This window comes from Pyxicephalus adspersus, chromosome 3, assembly GCF_032062135.1.
Source record: "Pyxicephalus adspersus chromosome 3, UCB_Pads_2.0, whole genome shotgun sequence".
NCBI classification, from domain to species: Eukaryota; Metazoa; Chordata; class Amphibia; order Anura; family Pyxicephalidae; genus Pyxicephalus; species Pyxicephalus adspersus.
Genome location: NC_092860.1, coordinates 114,010,430 through 114,031,899, shown reverse-complemented (window position 1 = coordinate 114,031,899; position 21,470 = coordinate 114,010,430). Strand labels below are relative to the sequence as shown.

General features: G+C 35.7%; 1 protein-coding gene across 1 annotated transcript in view; it reads left to right on the top strand.

Annotated features, from left to right (window-relative positions):
- SCRG1 (stimulator of chondrogenesis 1) overlaps positions 1-21,470 on the top strand; it is a 75,699-nt gene that overhangs the window by 25,024 nt on the left and 29,205 nt on the right. Inside the window, exon 2 of the mRNA XM_072406058.1 lies at positions 8,857-8,948. The gene's annotated coding sequence lies outside the window, so the exon portion shown is untranslated. The remainder of the gene's footprint in view (positions 1-8,856; positions 8,949-21,470) is intronic.

Genomic DNA, 21,470 nt, shown 5'->3' with positions numbered 1-21,470 from the left:
AGAGTTTTTATTTTTTTTGCATTGTTTGTGATTAACTCACAGTGATGATTTTATACAGTAACTGGCACCACACTGTCTAATAATATGTTGAGACAAAGGTCTTCCCTAATTGCATGTAAAAAATCAATGTACCTGTTCTGACTTACATACAAATTCAACTTAAGAACAAACCTACAGTCCCTATCTCGTATGTAACCCGGGGACTACCTATATCATAAATGTCTTTCATTATCAAAAACATATTGGGAAGAGGCAATTTGACAGCCTGTTAGCTCCAAAACCATCTTTGTGGAAAATCACAGACAACCTAAAATGGAAGTACAAAATTGTAAAAAATGAGAACTTTATACTAAAGAAAGAATATTTGTCAACTACAGGGAATCTTCAAAGCAACTATGTGTTACACAGTTAACCTCACTGAAAATTAGGTTGAGCAAAGAAGACTTTGCATTAAGATAACAAGAAACTAACAAGAAAAAAAAACAATCTGTAAATAATATCTTTAGACCCTGCTACTTTGTCCACACAGGACATTTTCAACATTTGTCAGGTGACCTATGTTACCTATATTTTTTTTTATTGGACCTAATTACCAGCGAACAGCAAGAAAGCGGCATGTCTATGAACAAAGCATCTTTCAGCTGATGAAGAGGAAATAAAATGTTCATCCCATGTGCACCAATGGAGAGCTGGCTCCTTTCTGTAACAGCGGGTTACTTGTACTGCATGTATATGATTGCTTCAATGTAAATGACTATAAAATCAGCATGTAGCGGCAGCTGTACATCTGAAGACACATTGCCCCTGATTCATCAATAAAATCCGCGCTTGCTGGAAGCGCGAAAGTACGCGCGGCCAGCGATCGCGGTTTACCGCGGTCCGGACTCCAGTGTGCGGAGCGATCATCCGATTCTGCTTGATGAATCAGGGGCATTGTCTAGAATTTAGAATACTTGATGTTATGCTGCAAATTAAAAAAAGAAACATCTCTTGAGATAATATGTTGTCTTTCAAGAATAAGTTATACAATGCCCACTAATCAAGCTTTTATACAATATAAGCATTTAATGCACAACCCCTGATAGGAAGTCTCTACAGCCAAACACATCAAAGGACATTACATTGAATGTATGGATCACAGATGTTTGCAGAGTCTTCTCCTGCCAAACTCTGTTTTATAGGAATGTTTATACTGCTAATAGTGTGTTAAGTATTGTACATATTATTCTATCTGTATCCTCTTACATCAAGCCTGCGCTGGGGACCATCAATGGAACAAGTTATTGTAAGTTATCAAACCGCAGAAAACAGTTTTCAATAATCCAAAACAAGTTTATGGTTTTAAAGATAATACATTAATCAGTGGTATAAATAATTACTAAAAATTAATTTCACTGGTTTTAAAATAAGTGATTTGAACTTTTACTGACTCATTTTAAGGCTTGTTTAATTTTGAGATCCCCCCTGCAGTAATCACTTTATACCCAGCTGTTGTGAAAGTAGAGAAGGGACAATTGTTAGATTTAGAGAGGGATGGGCACAGACTGTTAAGCAGAAAGCTGGTGTGATATTTACAATCAATGGCACCTCAGATTTTGAAGCACTCGGGGTGCTGTCGCTGAGGCCAGACATAGTTTGGTACATTTTTGGTGCAAGTTCCCTTTGAGACGAAGTACGCTTTATTATGAGTTATATTGGTAGGGCAGATTGGCAATACAAGTCCTGCAATATACTGCTTTCCTGTAATAAACCACGGACCAAGGCTAACTTCTCCTGGCCTTCACACTTCAATTTTTCTTTAAATCACCATGTTTGTATATATCTGCATGTATTCATCCACTAAGGTGAATGTGTTTGAGAAACCCCAATTAAATCCTTAGCCATATTTTACATTAAAATATTGTTCAAATAACTGAAAATAAAATACTGCAAGTAGGCAGGTTCTTCATTGAAGGCAACGGCTATGTTTCTTCTGTAATAAAATAAACATACCCATCCGTTCACAAATGTTTGAACTAAATTCACCTCTCCCTGTTCTGTCACCGACATCGTCAACTCTAAATGGCAAAACCAATTTATTGGGGATCTTGGGGAATGCCTGCTAAGAATAAAAATTTGGGGGTCATTGGGGGAAAAGTCTCTTACCAGATTATACACCCTTACACTCTTGGCTAGAATACCACCCTATAGACTACTAAAAAGATTAATTAGCTGCATGCAGATGATTCTACCAGGTGGCCTTGACCCAGAACTATGGAGGGATCATCCAATGGAAAGGCAGTCAACAACATACCACTAGCAACAATTGGGTACTGTCTGTCCCTGTGCCTGGCCAATAAAAAAAGCAGCAGGCCAAACTGATTGGCTACTTGTACTGCTTCTCCTTCTCCTAATTTAAACTGTGCTGTACAGAGGATTGTAAAAGGCTAAAACCAAACTAAATGTATGTATCTTTACTAACTGACTCACAAAAATAAAAACCTAATTAACTGGCAGGATCACCACATATTTACTTTTAAAATTTAGTTTGGGAGCCTCTCATAACAGCTTTGGGTTTGACTATACTTTATGAAGTCTATCATTTTTTGTCCCATTAAGGAGATTTACAATCACTTCTTGTCCCAAAAAACAGCATGAGGTAAGAACAAAGCAAGATAGACACCCTAATTCTTTTACAGTGAAAACTCTCATTTATACATTTTCAATAAACATCCAGCAATAAAAACTAAAGCTTCTAATCCTTCTTCAATCCATTAAAAATTGGAAAAAAAATACAAAAATGACATTATTTTACACAAGTATGAAATAATAAAAAATATATATATATATTTATACAAACATGCTAACAAAGTTTTACCTTACTTGTACGTGAACCCCCCTTTGCCTTCACAAATCTTGTAATTGAACAATGACATGATTGCATCATGCAAATTTTTTGGCTTCGTGCCCATATTGCAAATCTCTCATTCCTCTACATACCAGCAGTGCCATATTGGATTGGGATCTAGTGACTGTGGAAGGCAATTGAATAGAATGAACCCATTGACATGTCTAAGAACCAATTTTAGAGGATTTAAGCACTGTGACATGGCACATTATCCTGATATTAATAGCCTTCAGAAGATGCATACACTGCAGTCTCAAAGGGGTGGCCATGGTCAGTAGCAATGTTAGGGTTAGCTATGGCATTTAAATGATGATCAGTTAATACTTAGGGCTCAATGTGTAGCACGAAAATATCCCTCACACCATTATACTACCATCACTAGCCTGAGCTATTGGACAAGGCAAGATGGATCCATGCTTATTGATGCCACATTTTGACCCCACCATCTGAATGGTGTAGCAGAAATAAAGACTCATCAGACTAGACACTGTTTTTCCAAACTTTTCTTGTCCAGTTTTAGGTGAACCTGTGTGAATTGTATACTCTTTCCTCTTCCTAGCTGACACCCGGAATGTTGGCCCTTCTTCAAAGCTCATTTGTCACAAGTGTTTATATGAGTAACTATTGTCTATCTATCAGTTCAAGCAGATGTATCCAATAAAGTGACCGGTAAACAGTATATATGTATAGAAACTCACTCAACAAACGCCCCATTTAAAATGAAGAATGCTGGCTTTTGTTTTGCCTTTTTTTCCCTAGTAATTCTCCTTGTGGAATAGGAAGTGGAACACTGTTGTGCTAATTCATGTACAGTTGGTAGACTTGTAAATAAAAGGTCTGACATGGATCAAATGGCTTTAAATAAACTTGAACGTCATGATTAAATTGCAACACATCAATGAAAGGTCAAATGGGAAAGAACAAAACAAGGCTATACTGTATACATTAGTAAATTTATTCCATTCCCTTGTTATTATTTTATATCACTTAGCGGCTCATATGTGACCCATTTTCATTTCCTCATCTCCAAGAATAGTTGAAAAGGGGACATGCTATCAGTTCTAAGACATACAGCATGTCTCGCACCACTTCAAACACAGTCTCAGATCCCATTTATAATAGCAGACTGTGATCTCATTCAATGCAACAACTGTTGAAGGGAAGGAGAGAAGAAACACACATGTTTTATGTCCTATCCTTGGGCCTGAATGCAGGTCACGGATAACAGAATTTCTCTTATAATTCCTTCACCCCCTGCACATACCACTATTAGCTCTCTCCTTGAATGTTTTCTACATACAAACCTTGTAATAATTCTTTAAGAGTGCAACATTGTTTAGAATCTAGATTTCAAAAGATTTGTGTAATAGCATTTAACAAAAAAAGCATATATACAGAAAGACCTTGAGTACTGTAAGTACATATCACAATATGATCAGCTTAAAAAAGTTAATGAATAATAATCATAATTAAACATTTAGTTGTGTGATAAGCTGTTGATGCTGAAAAGGATTCTAGAAATGAATAAATTGAGAACCGGTAGTCATGTCTTAGAGTCTGAATATTCTGCTTTTAGTGGAATTTAATTTACTGGCCATCCCTTGTTCTCAAGTCACATACTGTCCCTGGTATATAGAGTCTTTACTCTGCGGTCTGATCAATGATAAGCATCCTCTTTTTTTATACTAGGGACTGTTGGGTCATTCTCCTCTAATGCACAGTAATCTCCAATGAAGAATCATAGTACACTTGTGGTGGATACTAAGGGGGAGTTATGCCCAAGCAGTCCAAACTAACACATCCAATCGTCTAGGTGCCTTTATGTAATATTGACTTTCTCTATTAAGACAAAAATATTGGGACACAAGCAGCAGTTTGGCTATACCACCAGGTTCTGATTTGGAACACAGTGCTTAGTAAGGTCCACTCTCTTCCTGGCCCGTAACTCCACATCCTTGTTATCAAGTTTTGGATTTTCCATGTAACTCATGCAAAAAAATTATCTTTATTTCAAAATATTTTGGATTTCTAACAGAATCAACAGGTCGTTTTTGGATTTATTTAACTAGACAAAAATAGGAAATGTTGCATTTATTAGAAAAATATTGAAGAGAGAGACTGTGGCCCAATATATTTATTAGGGATGTGGTGCTTACCTATCTAACTATTGCAGAGGGGTTCACATAAATTTCAAATATAGCATTTATTAGAAAAACACAATGAATATTTGTTTTTGCCTATACACTGAATTGAAAAGCCAATGTACCTGAGAGTTACTAAAAACATTCTAAAAACAGAAATTCACACATAAAAATCCAACAGAAGACTTTGCCTTCAAAAAGTTGCAGCTGCTCATTGCAACAGATAAAACCAGTGGTTTGCTGAGTCAGATTACATTTAATTTGTCACACATCTGTATTTTACATTCTTCATTTGTAAATCCAGGTCTTAGTAGCATTCACTGTATGTATAATGAAGTGAATAATACAGCTCATTTGTTTCAGGATTCATTGCAACAGATACATCCAGTGTTGTTGCTGAATCAGTTTACATTTACTTCTAAGTGCCATACATCTGTATTTTACATTCTTCAATTGTAAATCCAGGTCTTAGTAGCATTCATTGTATTTATAATAAAGTGAATAATACAGCTCAGTTGTTTCTGGATTCAGCTGCTCCTCATAAAACCCCCACATCATTTATGCAATATATTTGCATTGTGTGTGTGTTGGGGTGATTATAAACACAAACATACGAAAACAAAGTTAAATCAAACTCCAGACACAGGGGAACCAAAGCTGCCCAAATGTGGCTAAGTGAAGCATAGGAGTTTGATAAAGAACAGTGCTGCCCTGTCATGGAGGGTACACATATACTTGTAAATAAACCAAAATGAGGAACACATTCTCTTCCGTGAATCAGCTCTAGGCACATACAAAGTTACATTCCCCCTGGGTTTTGCTATTGCCTTTACATTTGCTTACATTGTACTAAAGTGTCTCTTTGTCCCTTCCAATGCAAACCACACAACATTTGTGACTTTGTGTCTAGGAAATCTTTCCAGATTTCTTCTGGGTGTTACATATTGTACATAGAATGGATTTTAGAAATCTTTAGTGTCCTTGTCCCTTTCATCTTCACATGTTCATACTGAACTTCTGTAACTTTTAAATTCATTCCAATGCCTGCTGCAATGTTTCCACATGTTATTGGGTTTATTAAAATGCAGAAAGAAAACATGTGGTATATTAAAATAAAACGGAAAACATTTCCAGCATAGTCATTTTGTCAAATGCAATTTTCTAATTGTATTTCATTTCTTTTCCACACACAATCCTTGAGGGCTCTACAAACATAAAAGTTGCATGAGTACAGTGTAATGTATTTACATGGAATGTAATATTCTCCTGCTGTTAAGTAATTCAATTAAGCGATTATAAAATAATGAACAAGTTATTGCATTAATTATAATGTACTTTACTTTTTAATTAGATTTAATTTTCACTTGGTTAATTGTTTCCCTAACAGAAAAATATATGGCTGCAGTGCTGTTTTTGTCTTTTTTGTGTTAAAGAGATTAGCTAAAAAAATAAATCCACCTAAAACATAAAAGCATTTATTGCTGCTAATGTTGTCTAGTAAACACAGTAACTAAACTAAAATCAAAAACCTTACTACTTAATTTGACTTCTGTGTATAGAATAGGCAAATTTCGTTCCATATAGGGTCAGTAGAAGGCCAGTAAGGAAAAATCTGTATGCTGGAAATTCTCTTTCTTGGCTTCTTGAATTCTGTGATTATGAATCACATTCAAGTTTCTTCATGATTGAATTAAATTATGTTTTTTTTGCCCAGAGTTCAGCTTAAAAAATATTTGTAACATCTCATGTGATCTTGGGGGGTTGGTAAAGCCAATTTTCTGCAGTATAATTGTACTGCATTGGGTGAACTTTGGGAATTCAGTGGACCCACATATTTGAAACTCTGCTTTTTATAATAATCTTTATAAAATTTTACCCCAATCAAGCCTAAGACCATCTCAATTTTTACCATTCATTTTAAGCACTGATAGGGGGGGCTAACTAGATCCCCTAAAGTGTGTTTGCTTTTCCGTTTGTGTTTTATACACAAAAGTTATATAAATACGGTATTTCAAATCCCCAGTGCTATTTATGGTGCCTATTAGTGTTGGTGTTCGAATTTGCGTTGTCCTTATATTCGACCCGAATATGGCTGTATGGCTGGGACTCGACTTCGCAAATTTGTATGTAAAAATATGTGTAAAAAAAAAAAGAGGCTTTAATGGTAAAGTCATTTATTGAATGTGTGTGATTTATGTAACTAACTTTTATTTTTTTACAGGTTATCCCACAATGACAGGATGATTCCCATGGCTGCATTCATTCTGAGCACAGCCGTGGGAATCCTCCAGTCAGGAAAATCCTGATGACGCTTGAGCTGTCATTAGGGTTTACCTTTCCTCACACAGTCACAGATCACTGAAGGTGATGAATGGGGAGACTTGTCCCCATTTACCCTCTAGTGCCCAGGGATCCCACACTGACAGGAGGATTCCCACGGCTGTGCTCAGAATGAATGCAGCTGTGGGAATCATCCTGTCAATGTCACGGGCCGTGGAGTCACATACAGTCCTGCTGACAGCTCCGCTTGCCTGATAGCTCTTGCAGCCCTAGCAAAACTGTAGCATGTGTTCTTGGATAGAGAATCTCTATCCAAGAACACATACTACAGTTACGCTAGGGCTGCAAGAGCAATCAGAGGAGCGGAGCTGTCAGCTCCACTTCCCTAATTGCTCTTGCAGTTCTACACAGTCAAGAAAAAACCCGAATTTTCCCCCCCATAGACTTTATTGGTTTTCGAATTCGGCATTCAATCACCTGAAAATATCGGTCTATTCGATCGAATAGCTGCGGAATCTAACTGTTGGAGCTATTCGACCAACACTAGTGCCTATTCATTTACTTCTGCAATAATCTATACAGAAATAGAAGCCATTTTTTGCTGTCTTTTCTACTTTGGAATAATAAATGAATCGAATACAGGTAGTCCCCTGGGTTACATAAAATATAGGGACTGTAGGTTTGTTCTTAAGTTGAGTTTGTATGTAGGTTGGAACAGGTACATTTTTTTATTAAATAGAACAGATGTTTGTCTCAACATATTATTAGGCAGTGTGATGTCAGTTACTGTATAAAATCCACACTGTGAGTTAATCACAAACAAAGCAAAAAAAAAAACTCTTTATGGAGCCTAGACATTCATTACCTTCTGGAGCAAGCTGTGCTTTCATATGCAAAAAGAAACAGCTGCAGAGTTTGTCTTGGTCATTAAAGAGTTACAAGAGGCTGCAGAAAGAGCTCATTCCCCTAAAATCACCCACAACCTCAGCTGTGTTTAGCAAAAGATTTCCTCTGCAAGTCATGCAAACCTTCCACCTTCAAGCCTCAGTTCTGCACGCAGTGACGGAAGCCCGTTCGTATCTAAGAGGCGTCCATATGTCATGGCCTTAACCCGGGGACTACCTGTATTAAAAAGTATAGAAATATTGGGTTTAACGGAAAATACTGTGTGGTTCTCTGTTCATGCTAATCCAGGCAGATGACATACAGTGGTGTTGTCTATGATCATCTTTAAGGTTTCAGACTTTCTAAATCACTTTCTAATCCTTTAATAGTCAAGCACTCATTACAATAGTGAATAATGAATAGCTTGGACAGCTTTTCTTAATATACATCACGCTATAGCACAAAATTATTTGAATTAGAGATCACCTGACACATTGCCATGTCTATACAAAGCTGGTGTTCTGTTGCATTTCAACATTGATTCAAAACCGCAAGTATTCTTAATTTTCCTACTGCAGAAACTAAAGTCATTAGTGGGTGGTGAACCTTTGCCTTACCGATTATGCCACACACTTTTTTTTTTTCTTTTTCGTCCCCTTGCAGGATTCTTTTCGCCACTGCATCCCACAAAGCCACCATCTTTGTAGCCAAGTCTTCAAGATCCACTGCAATCACCCTTGTCCATTGCGCGGATGGTATGAATGCAATTTACTTTGTTCCAAGTATCTAGGTCTGTTTATGATGTTATTACCAACTGCAGGGTTTATGAAATTTTCTATTTAAAATTTCACTTTTCAGCAGGCTAAGGATTTGGCTAGAACTAGTATGTTTAATTTTATTATGTGAGGTATATGTTTTCACAGTCTAAGTATTTTCCATATACTTGGTTTATATCTTTATAATCTTTCCATGTTCAATTTGAACACTGACAGCAAGCTCAGCAAATGATATATCCAAACCAACCACTCTTGACTTTCTTTCTCTAGAGATGAATGCCAGTTAGATGTTAAAGAATGCCAGCACAGCTCAAGAACTGACATACAAATGCAAAGTCTATAGAGTTGATATACTAAAATTGTTGGAAATGTTCACTTTGCAGAGTTTTAAAGTAAAGTAAAATTGTGCTAATTTAAATTATAATTTTATACATCTAGTGACATGTATTCTTATCTTCTGCAATTACTATGGGAGGGGAGAACCTCTCAGTGTAACTGTAGAATCTGAGACATGCTGGGAAAAAATTTTATTCTATTAATAAATTCAATATTTTGCCACATCAACTTTTTTTTATTGAACCCTGAAAGGCAGCAGCATCTAATTTACCAAAAAAATTTATTTTTTTCAGAGCATTAATCCATATTGTCATTGATTTTCCAAAGATGTAGAGGCTGTTCAATTAGCAAAGTTAACTTTGCACATTGAATGATAACACTGGTCAACAAACATTTTTTTGACAAACAGATTAAAGTCATTATAGGTTATGTTTGATCCACAGATTCCAAATATGGTATTGGTTTTGCTAGATTGGCTCTAGTTTTTGAAAAATAACATCAATAATAAACTCAAAGAAAACATGAAAATTAAGCAAAATAAACTAGATATGCCTTTGTATACAAAATTAAATTTTTAAAATACCTCTCTATTCAGTATATTTACAGAGCTATTCACATTGAAAACTCCATTTGTATGATTTCCTTTTATGCTGATGATCAGGACAATCATGTTGAAGGATCCAGAAGTAGTCTGCCATCATGGGTCTATCCCATCTGCCCTGATACCTTTCTTCCATCACCTTTATATCTTCATAGAACCTCTCCCCTTGTTCCTCACTGAAATCGCCAAGGTTTTCTTTAAAGTTTTTCAAATGGCTATGGAGATAGTGTACCTTTATGTTCAAAGTAGCACCCAAATAATAAAGTTTAAGAGCAAGTTTTGTATCTGTTCTTCATAATTTTGTGCTTTATGGTTACCCAAAAATTTATTGACAACCATGAGATATCTGTGCCAGGCAGAAGCTTCAGTATCAGTCATGTAACTTGTGAAATGTAAATAATTTATCAGTTTCCAAATCTGGGGTCTATCAAAGATACCTGCTTTTAATTTTTCAGTACTCTATTCAGGGAAGAATCTACAAATGTATTTAAAGCAATCACTGTCCTTGTTCAGTGCTCTAACAAACTGCTTCATTAATTCCAACTTTATTATATGTAGTGGAGGGAGAATGATTTTTTCTTTGTCAACCATTGGCTCAGTAATGATGTTCGCTGCATCTTTTTTCATGTTTTGCCTTGGAGGCCATGTCACTTTTTTACGGTGATCCTGCTTTGCTCTACTATCCCACAAGCAGATGAAACATGGGTACCTTGTATATCCACTTTGCTGTCCAAGTAGGAAGTGCACCACTTTTAAATCACATATGGAGCATTGGTGTTCATGATAGCAAAGCTTTTGTAAGACCATTTGGATATTTTCATATTTTTCCTTAAGTTTTGTTGAGTGACCAATTGGAAAATTATGCATAGCAGTTGCCATTATGCAGTAAAACAGATTTGAAACTTCGAATAGAACAGTCTATGAAAAGCGGCCAGTCTTCTGTGCGCTATTCTGGTACTCCCATATGGGCTAGTAGTCCAGGGATAATCCAGGGTTACAAAAGTACACAAAGTCTTCATCTTCACTGAAATATGATAGAGGTGTCACCTCTCTTGTCCTATAAACTGTTATTTTAACTTCCGGTCTCAGACAGTTCTTTTCTTTTAGCCTGGATGCTCACATGCTCAGAAGAAGTTCACATGCTTGTTTTCACAGACTTAGGTTACATATTAAATCATTGAACTCTTCTTGGGAGAACTGCTGGATTGATGAATCACTTCTTTCAAATTCACTTCCACTGATAACTCCTGGATTACACTCCAAACCCTGTATATCCTCCATGTCAGATACAGGAATATCAGGGGGTGTACTGAACACTGGTATGGGAACATCAGCACCATGCAACACAGGTTTTGCATACTATATGGGGAGCCCAATACTTACTTATCTTGGTGCCCAAATTTAACACCAAAATATGCAAGATATGCCTGTTTCACAAATTCTGTAATGTTTCTTGTCTGTTTTTGCTGAGAATATTCACCACAAATGTAGTAAAATACATTAGGGTCATTTAAACAACTTCTTCCTGAAGAACTCATATTTCTGTAAAAAAAAGAAAACGTGTGAATAAAAGGAAGGCAAACGAAAGTTTCATGAAAATAATACTACATTTAATATATAAAATGCAAAACATCGGTGTAAATAAAGAACGATAATAATATGCTGTGTTAACATTTGTTGTTGGTAGAATTGTCTATTCTGATTCCTGTATCAATTACAGCCAATTCAGTGAACCTGATGTAATTTCTGGGTTCAACAGAATTGAAATACACTAAATATATTAAAAAATCTATTGCAAGTGAAAAAAAAATATTTTGTTGAGCTGTGTAATCAATAAGGTGAAGCTAAAATAAGGTGTGCCTTTTTTATGCCCAGTTGTGTACAAAGAAAAAAAAGGAATAATAGCCAACACATGGCTGTCTAATTGAAATGAACACAGCCTTTCTTTATTTACTAACCTTAGTTTGTTAAGTGAGCATTCACTAATTCTTCAGTAAGCCACTTCAATGACAAAGATTATTTCTCCAGTGTATCCCTTAGAAATGTAAAATATTGTTAAGGAATGCCAATGATAGAAATAATAAAAATGTAATGAATGCCTTTTTCTATTTCTTCTACTGGCTACAAACACAGAGCAGAGCAGTCTTAGTAGAGAACAAAATTCTCATGGTATCTCAGTTTCTCCTATCTATTCACTGTAAATGTTGGCATGTAACTCTAGAAACATAAATCACATCTTAACAGTTATTTGTCGACAATATTTCCTGATCAGTTTTATAAGTCTATGTAATTGGAGCTAATTGTATGTATATGCAAACAAATGACATAATTCAATGGCCGTATCATATCTGCCAACCCAAATGCTAGCCAGCTGCGTACATTAATATGATCCCTGGCAGCCGAGCAAAGTCCATAAATCAGGCTAAAATGTACTTTTCCCCAATTAGCAAAGTTAGAGGAAAAAAATAAGATATTAATATGTGTCTACAACGTATATGACATCTTTATGTGAACAAAAATACACTAGTGTTTCTTTCTGTTTATATAAAATGGATTTCCAGCCTTGCTTTTCATTTTTTCTGGGATGAATGTATAGTGTATTGATTTTACATGATTTCAAATAATGTCTTTAAAGTGGCAAGCAAAGTTTTCTTTATAAAACACTGAATAAAAATGTAAAAAGAAAAATCATCTGGGGGTGTAAAAAGTTAAATATTACTTTTTATTTGGTTTCCATAGTGCAAGGGAAGACATTATTCTGCTGGGGAATGCTGAGTACTCCAAATCTCAGGGGAGGATGCTGCAGGGCACTGCTGGAAACATCACCTTATCAAGATTTTTGCTAATCCACATTTTCTAGATCTCATAGAAAGGAGGAGTACGTCACCACATGCATTATGGCAGCTGGCTTCCCTGAAAATTGTCCTTGGGATATGTCAAAAATCAGCAGCAAACCAAATTGCAGCAAATGCATATTTTGCAAATGTGTTTTGTGCGTTTTTTTATAGCAGTAAAGTAAAAACAGATAACTACATTAAGTAATACAGATATTTTAAATATCCATCAATAAAACTAATGTTTTATTGAAGCCACCTTCAGGTATCTGCAACCTTTGAATATCACAACACTAATATATGTCATTCCTGCACCCTGCCACTTTGCTAAACTCAATATTGGGGTTTACTCCTTACAATTATGGACCAATACTAAGGAATGAGGAGACAACCCAGATGTTAGTTGCTATCTTTATTTTAAAAGATCATTGGACTGCCATCAGAATTTTATGGGCCCCATACCAAGTAAACTTTCTGCACCCCCATGTTTAAAAGTTCCATAATTGCAACAGTCAGGCTCCCCTGATCAGGGCCCAAAACAGAAGTACCCCTTTCTCCTGAAATAAGGCCTGGGTCTAAATAAAACAAGGGGCGGGGGTACAATTACTGTAAGAGAATGCTTCAGTCTTTATTTGAGATCATGAAAATCCAATAATCATTGTACAAACACTTTTTAAGGTAAGCTTTGCATCCTTGTGCTTTTAGTACAGGGAGGACAGCACATAGGGGCCAGTTTTATTACTGATAGATTATAGCTCTATCTATCACAACTAATGGATAATTTCCTTGGAAAAGAATGACCAGGAGATGTTTACCAACATATCATTCCCTAAATATAATGTGAATGACTAGTTAGTAATTTTTTTCCTTGCTGACTTTGTACAATGTATTCCATCCATCATGATTTACAATATGCAGCCAGAGTTTCGCGGTGTCACTCAGAATTGCATAGACACCCTTTTAACTTTTATTGCAAAGCAGAATAAATTCATAAAAGCAGAAATGTAATTACTTGTTGATGCATAATGCTCAGTAAAGCAAGACCCTGAGAATATGATGACTCAAATGCATTGAAACATTTGCATTGTGTCATTAAAATAACAAGAAAACCATAATAAAAAGATATAGAATGTTACTGATCTGCCAGCAAGGATGATTTGTAAAAAAAAAAAGAAATATTATTTCCATGTGACATAAACAAGAAATAAGAGCTCTATGAAGAGAAAATGTCATTAGTAAAAATAATAAAAAAGGAAACATTTCGAGCAGCAGTTTTATTAATGCTAAACATGAGGAGACGTAGTCCAGCAAGTGTTTTTCTTCCTTCATTATGTGCACTAAAGAAGTAACTGCTTTCCTCAGGAGAGACTGAAGACTTTGATGGCATTTTTCTTAAGCACATAACATTAATGACCGGGATAAACTGCTCCCAAGGGGGTCATTTTCCTGGCCGCCCAAGTAGAGACATGCTGCTAGAGGAAGCTGTGACAAACAAAGGTGAGCCAGGCAGCAGACAATGGACCTCTCTCACTTACAGGGGCGCTGCATATGTAATAGTAATAATAAGCATGTCATAATTATTTACTATGTGGCAAAATAAAAATGAAAACAGATTTCTAATGATAAGCATGTTAACCTAAACTAAAACATTCTTTATACAAATATGCTATTGCTGACTATGCAAAGAATACAAGTAAAAACTTGGCATTTCTTGGCAAGTTGGCACCAGTGCTGACACCAAAATGCTTCCTATGGCAGATGCATCCTCATACACCAATCAGGCAAAATATTTTAACAACTGACAAGTTAAGAGTATAAAATTGAATATACTATGACAATACGTCTGAATTAATAAAGCTCTCTAAGGCTGGGGAGGATACACTTCCATGAGTGAAGCTAGGTGATCCAGCAGACCTGGAATGGATTACTTTAAAATAGTTTAATAGCAAATGTTTTGAATCCTGGACCAGATCTATTCCAGGTTTGCTAGATCCCCCAGCTGCACTGATAAAAGTGTATCTTCTCCAGCCTTGGAGAGCTATAATAAATCAGGCCCAATGACAGCTTTCAAAGGGCAGGAAAAAGTACTTAAAAAGTGAGCAGTTAGTTCTTAAAGAGTATGTTTTGAAAGAATGAAAATGAGCAAGTGTAAAGATCTGAGCAGCTTTAATATGTGATGGCTATTGTGGATATTTCTGGTATGCAGTGGTTTTTTCAAAGTTGTCCAAGGAAAGACAAAGAGACTGGTTTATTAAAGCTCTCCAGGACTGGAGAAGATAGACTATAACAGAAGAATCTGAGTGATACAGCAAATCTGGAATGGATCTGGTCCAGGATTGAAAACAATTGCCAATAATTAGAAAAGTATTTTTAAGAAACCCATTCCAGGTTTGCTGAATCACCCAAGTCCCCGCATGATCTATCTTGGAGAGCTTTGATAAATCAAGCCCAATGACTGAACCCTCAACAAGGCCATGGGTGCTCAAAGCTCATTGACCCTGGGGAAGGGAAAGGATTGCTTATCTGGTGTGATCCCACAAAAGAGCTACTGTAGTGCAAATTGCCGAAAAACGTAGTTATATGAACATTATTCTGAGCTAATAAACTCCATTGAAAATGTAGTATTATGATATTCATGACAATTAATAGCAGGCTGTGTTTAAAGCAATATATCAAATCCAATATTCTGTTAGTTAATCTATGTATTGGGCGATTGTAAAATCGTATAATCGAGGTAAATCCCACCTGTCTCTGCTGTCTCTTTGTGGGCACTTTATATCTGTGTATGGTAGCAGATACAGAGCCTCTGTGAAGCAGCCAAGCTCTACCATATATTTACAACAAGAATTTAATTCAATTTATTCTTCAACATACAGAGGAGAGTTTGGGTTATATTGTTGCTGCAGGGATTTCTTTACCCTCATTTAATTAAATAAAACCATAGGGTGTAACAGAAAAGCTCTTGTTAAATAAAGAGAAGGAGAATCACACCACAGGCATCATGAAAAAAAGTATAACTCATTGCCAAGATAGCCTAATATAGTTATTAAATGAATGAACATGAGACAAAGAAAACATAGACACTGGGTAAAGAGTTTACAGCCTATTAAAAAATTAAAAGAGAAATTCCAGATTTAAACCATGCTGTTTTAAAACACTATAATAATGTAAAGCGTACAGTATTGCAGCATGCATGTTAATATAAAGGTAAAAGATGAACTACACAAACACACCAAAACAAAAACTGTCTTTGTAACCTGTATCTTTGTTTGACACCTGGTCATCATTTCTTTTACGAGGTGCGAGCCAAAAGTTCCTGGAATACACATATTAAAACTGGTAGAACTTACTTATCAAGCTAAATGTATTAATATCCATCAAAGTAGTCTCCTGCTGCATGAAAGCACAGGTCCAAGGGTGATTTTAATAATTGGGGCAGCCCTAGAAGTAATTTTTTCTGATGTCCTTTAGTGTATCCCATGTTATTTTTTTATCTCCACCATGGTTTCAAACCTTTTCCCTTTGAGCTTCTTTTTCATTTTTAGATAAAAATTGCAGGAAGCTGCGTAAGGTGAATAATGGGGGTGAAGACCAACTGTGGAATTTGTGGATGTCAAAAACTGGCAACTACTGAGTGATTTTTTCAAGTATCACAGACAAATCGAGGGACTTTTAAGGCACAAGTTGTAAAATGAATAAAAAAATATAACCTTTATTTTTGAAAACTGAAAGTATAAGTAAAAAATGCACAACAATCAGTACATAATAGCATAAAAACATGTATATTACCCATTTCACAACATGGTCTTGCATAGGTTAGATGAAATCTATTTACTTTCTACGTGTTTCCCGGGCCAAGCCCCACTTCATCAGGAGAGACCTATCAAATAAATAGAAATCAGCAATATCTAATTTACAGTTCTACCTAATTACTGAAATTCATAAGTGCTCCCCATTAGATGTATATTACATACCAACTTTTGTAGAAAGGTACTGAAGACAATACTCTAAGGTAGATATCTCTTCCAAACAAAAAGATATAATCATATCATAGAAAGGGCATATTTAAAAAAAAAGTCAATTTACAATAGAATAAAGACAGCAAACAAAAAAGAAAAAAGAATAAATACAAACAAAAACACAGGCAACCAACACAAACATATAATGGGAAGAAAAGATAAAAGATAATAAAAAATTAAATAAAAAAATAAACACGCAGACTGAAAAATATAACAAAAACCACAAAACTGAAAACATGACCAAAAACAGATATATAATATCCATGTATATCCCTGTATGTCCTATATCCAATCCTAGGTGGATGCACCTCCATTTAATATGTAACCTTCCCTAGGTGCTCAATGAAAGGGGGCGATATTTCTAAAGTGTTATAATCTAATTATAGGTCTGATACAAGAGATTTTTACTTTAAAAATGGTTTGTAACTGATAATTTTATTCAGACCTGGGAATTTGTTGGGGTTTAAGTCATTTATCCATCTTGCTTCCCTTTTCAGCAACTCTCTGTCACCACCTCTTTCTTTTGGAAAATGTTTCTCAAGAGCTACAAATCTCATCTCATTGCAGTTGTAGCTGTGGCAGGATCCTATGTGGAAACTCAATGGTTTAACAATTTTTCCACTGGTTATGTTATAGACATGCTCATAAATTCTCTTTCTGAACACTCAACTTTTTTGGTTTTACCAACATAAACCTGCCACAGCTACAAAACGCTAAATAGATCACTCCTATGGAATTGCAATCGATATGTGAGCAAGGGGTGAAGTGGACAGCTATATCAAAACGATCTTTGTTTGTGTGGATCCATAGGCACTGGTTGCATTTTTTGCAAGCAAAGGTGCCCAGTACTGTTCTTTTTTTTTAATTGTCGTTGATGAAAAATGACTTTTTACTAGTTTATCTCTAAGCGAAGGCAGTTTCCTATGTTTCCTATATGTTATCTGAAGATAATTTGGAATATGTTTTCCAATTTCTGGATCTGCTTTTAAGAGTGGCAAAAATTTCTCCAAAATATCCCTTAATGTTTTATGATTTTGTGAGTACCTAGTTATTATATTGATACAAGGTTCTGTCTTAAATAATGCTTCTGATCGGGTTTGCGACTTAGCTCTCTGATAGGCCTTTTTTAGCACTTTTTTACTATAACCCCTACAAAGAAGTCTCTTTTGTAAATCCTTTGCCGAACTCAAAAAGTCACATTCTTGGGAACAAATGCATCGTAGGCTTTAATAGGGTTTTTTTTTATACTAATTGGATGGGCACTGAATGCTGATAAAATTGTGTTGCCTGCTGTGTCTTTTCGGTGTAATTTAGATGTGTTTTGCTGAATAATTTCATCAATCATCATTGTATCCAATGAGGATCCATATGAGGATGACGTCGTCGATGTACCTTCTCTATATTAGGATATAGGGAAGGTACATCAAAAAGGATTCATCTGAGAACAGGTCTCTTTCCCACACCCCCAGGTACAAGTTGGCATAAGTGGGGGCACATCGTGTCCCCATTGCCACTCCCTGCACCTGGAGGTATGTTTGTCCATAAAAGGTGAACACATTTCTAAACAGAATGTATTCTAACAAAGTTAGTACAAATTGGTTTAGTGGCCAGGTATTTTGGTTCACACAAATACGTTTTTATAGAATCTAGACCCTTTTCGTGTGGAATCAACAAAGGCAATGTTTTTGTAGTGATCTTTATCAAGTACTATCACGTTTCTGCCCTTGTCTGATGGTTTTTATTTCTATTGTTGTATTTTTCTGAAGATTATCGATAGCTTGCGATTGTTTTTTAGTTATATTTCTTGGACAATCTTTTTTGATGTTCAACTCAGTTACAGCCTGTGGTACTTGTTGTACAAATGCATGTACACTTGAGTTTTGGCGTAAGTCTGGGAATTTGGTTGACTTAGGAACCATCTCCCACTTTAAATTGATATTTTCATAGTTCTTATCTCTTCAACTGCGTGAGTATTTTCCCAGGCTTGATTTTCCTCATATATTAGAGTTAAATTCTTCAGTATTTTGAAGTCCCTGGAATCGAAGTTCGCCCAATCTTTTGGGGCCCTCTCTTTTATTTGTGTTTTTTTATCGAAAAGTACACAATAAAACAATTTTCATGCAAATAGGTGAACATCTTTTTCAAATTCGAATTTGTCAAATACATTTGTTGGAGAGAAGCTAATGTCTAATTATAGGACCTCAGTTTCAATTGTAGATAAGGGATATTGTGACAGATTTATCACATTCAGTGTGTCGAGTGAGTGGGTTGTTTCGTGATGAATTGATCGATGTGTCCCGTTTTTTGGGGGCCTGTTTGAAGTGACTGTGTGCATAAAAAAGGAATAGGATTGGAAGCGACTTTTTCTGTGTTGGATATGTGAGAACATAGTGTATCAGAGTCTGAATCCCTTATGTGTCTATGTTCTTCTTTTTGTTGTCCTTTTGTTCGTTTTTTTATGCTTTTGTTTTTCTTGACTAGAAAAATCACCCTTTTGTCTTTTTACACCCTGTTTATGTGATAAAGTGAAAGTGCTTGGAGTTTTTACATTAGAAGAAGCTTGTGAAGAATTTTCAGATTCACTTTCATCCATATTATCTGATTGATCTTCCCTTTGTCTACATGTATATTTAAAATTATATTTTGGTTGGTTTTGCCATTTGTAGGCCCTACTTATAAAAAATGTCTGCTGGTCCTTTAAGAACTTTTTTTCTTTATTTGAAAAAAGTTCTGAATTGAATTTGTCCAGAAAAGCTTTGATTTCGTTTTTCATTTCAAATGCTTCAGAGGATATGATTTCCATTTACTCAGAATAAAATCTATCCAATTCTTGCTCTACCTTAACTCCTCGGTATAATATTTTATCAGAATTTCCATAAGTTGGGTAGAACATTGTCTTAAGGTGTTTTCCCATTCATTTCTATTAAATGTATTATCTTTTATATTGGGGAAAATCTGTACTCTCAAACCAATGGGGTTACAGTTTTCGGTAATAAACTTTTTCAAAAAATGTATATGCCAATATTCAATAGATTTCTTTTTATATATCATTTTCGTTTGTAGAAAATCACATTGGTTTCAGATTCTTTTCTAGTGTATGAGGAACAATTAGATTTAATATTAGCAGCAAAATTTTCCAATGCTGTGCAATAGTTATAGATATATGAGCAAGAGAGGATGAGTATAGCATTTTTTAAAGGAAGCATACACACTACAAATAGACACAAGAACACACAAAACAAAAAGTCATAGATCGCCCAATATATCAATCAATTAAAAAAAAATAAAATTAAGATTTTTTATTGGGATGTGGCACATTGGGGAAAGTTCTATGATTTGACCCCTAAAAACAAAAAATACTGAGTGATGAATGCACTTATGCGTTGTCATGATGCAAGATTTTCTTCTACATATATCCTGGGATGTCACCATCGTACCTACTCTCTAAGGCACTGCAGAACATTGTAATAGAATCTTTTTCGATAAGCTTCTTGTTTGAAAAAACAAATCAACTTTGTTTTTGTGCTGCTTTGAACTTGCTGAACTTTTTTTGTGTCCTACTGAATTCGGTGACTTCCACTGAGATGATTGCTGTTTAGTTTCATAACCATTAACCCAGGTCTAATCTCTAGTAATGATTGTGAAAAGAAGTTGGGGTCTTCTTCACACCATTGTTTGAGCTCAGTGTAAATCTACACTCGATGTTCCCTTTTCTCTGCAGTCAGTAGATGAGACACAAACTTTGCAGCGATGCTGTGCATTCCCAGTTCCTCTGTTAGAGTTCTTCTGTAAGGTCCTAAATGACACTTCAAGGGCCTTTAGAGGGGTAATTAGTTGGTAAACTGCAATCTTTGTGAATTATTTACCGAAATCTCGCCACATTTGCATCAGTCTTCTCATTTGAAGGGCATCCAGATCGCTGATTATCATCAATAGATGTTTTTCCATTTTTAAATTGCTTGTACCACTTGTAGGTTTGAGTGTGGGCCAAATCTTCATCCTCAAGTGCTTTAACATGTGGTGGGTTTTTCTTGACCGTCTTGCCCAGTTTGAATTAAATTTAACGCAGATTTGTTGATCCTTGTAGTCTGACATCTCGCCAATTGCGAAGGAGCGGGACATGGACTTGAAGGAAGCAGCCAGTGTTCAAAATCTGGAATTTCCCGGCCAACAAGAACTTGGTGACTACTTCCTTAGAGGCACAGGAGGTGAAGAGCTGCACGGCAGACTCAAACAAGGTGCAACAACATGATTCTAGGAACTTTTCACTTGCACCTCGTATTTCTTACCTTTCCTTCTGGCAGCATTGGGTTTCCAAAAGGATAATTCAGAAATTGCAAAAATCTCATTTATTACTGGTTCACTGATCTTCCTTGGCCTATGGTTTTAGGTATGTTTTGTAGTAAAGGTTTTCCTATGCTAATACGGTTTCAAGCTATATTTTGTAGTATGTTGATATTCATCAGTGGTTAAAGCTACTAAACCATTTAACTTATACTATATATCACACAATGTCATTGTTGCAACATATTTGCTGCAACTATGCCGACAAATGTTCATAAAGCAGAACTAAAAACACACAAAATGAGCAGCTTTTTATTGCAGAAAGGACAGGCATATGCCTTCTGGAGGTTGTACACTGAGCTGCACATTAATTTTTGGTATATTTTGCTGCCAGAATGAATGAACTCCAATTCTGGCCTGGCCAATC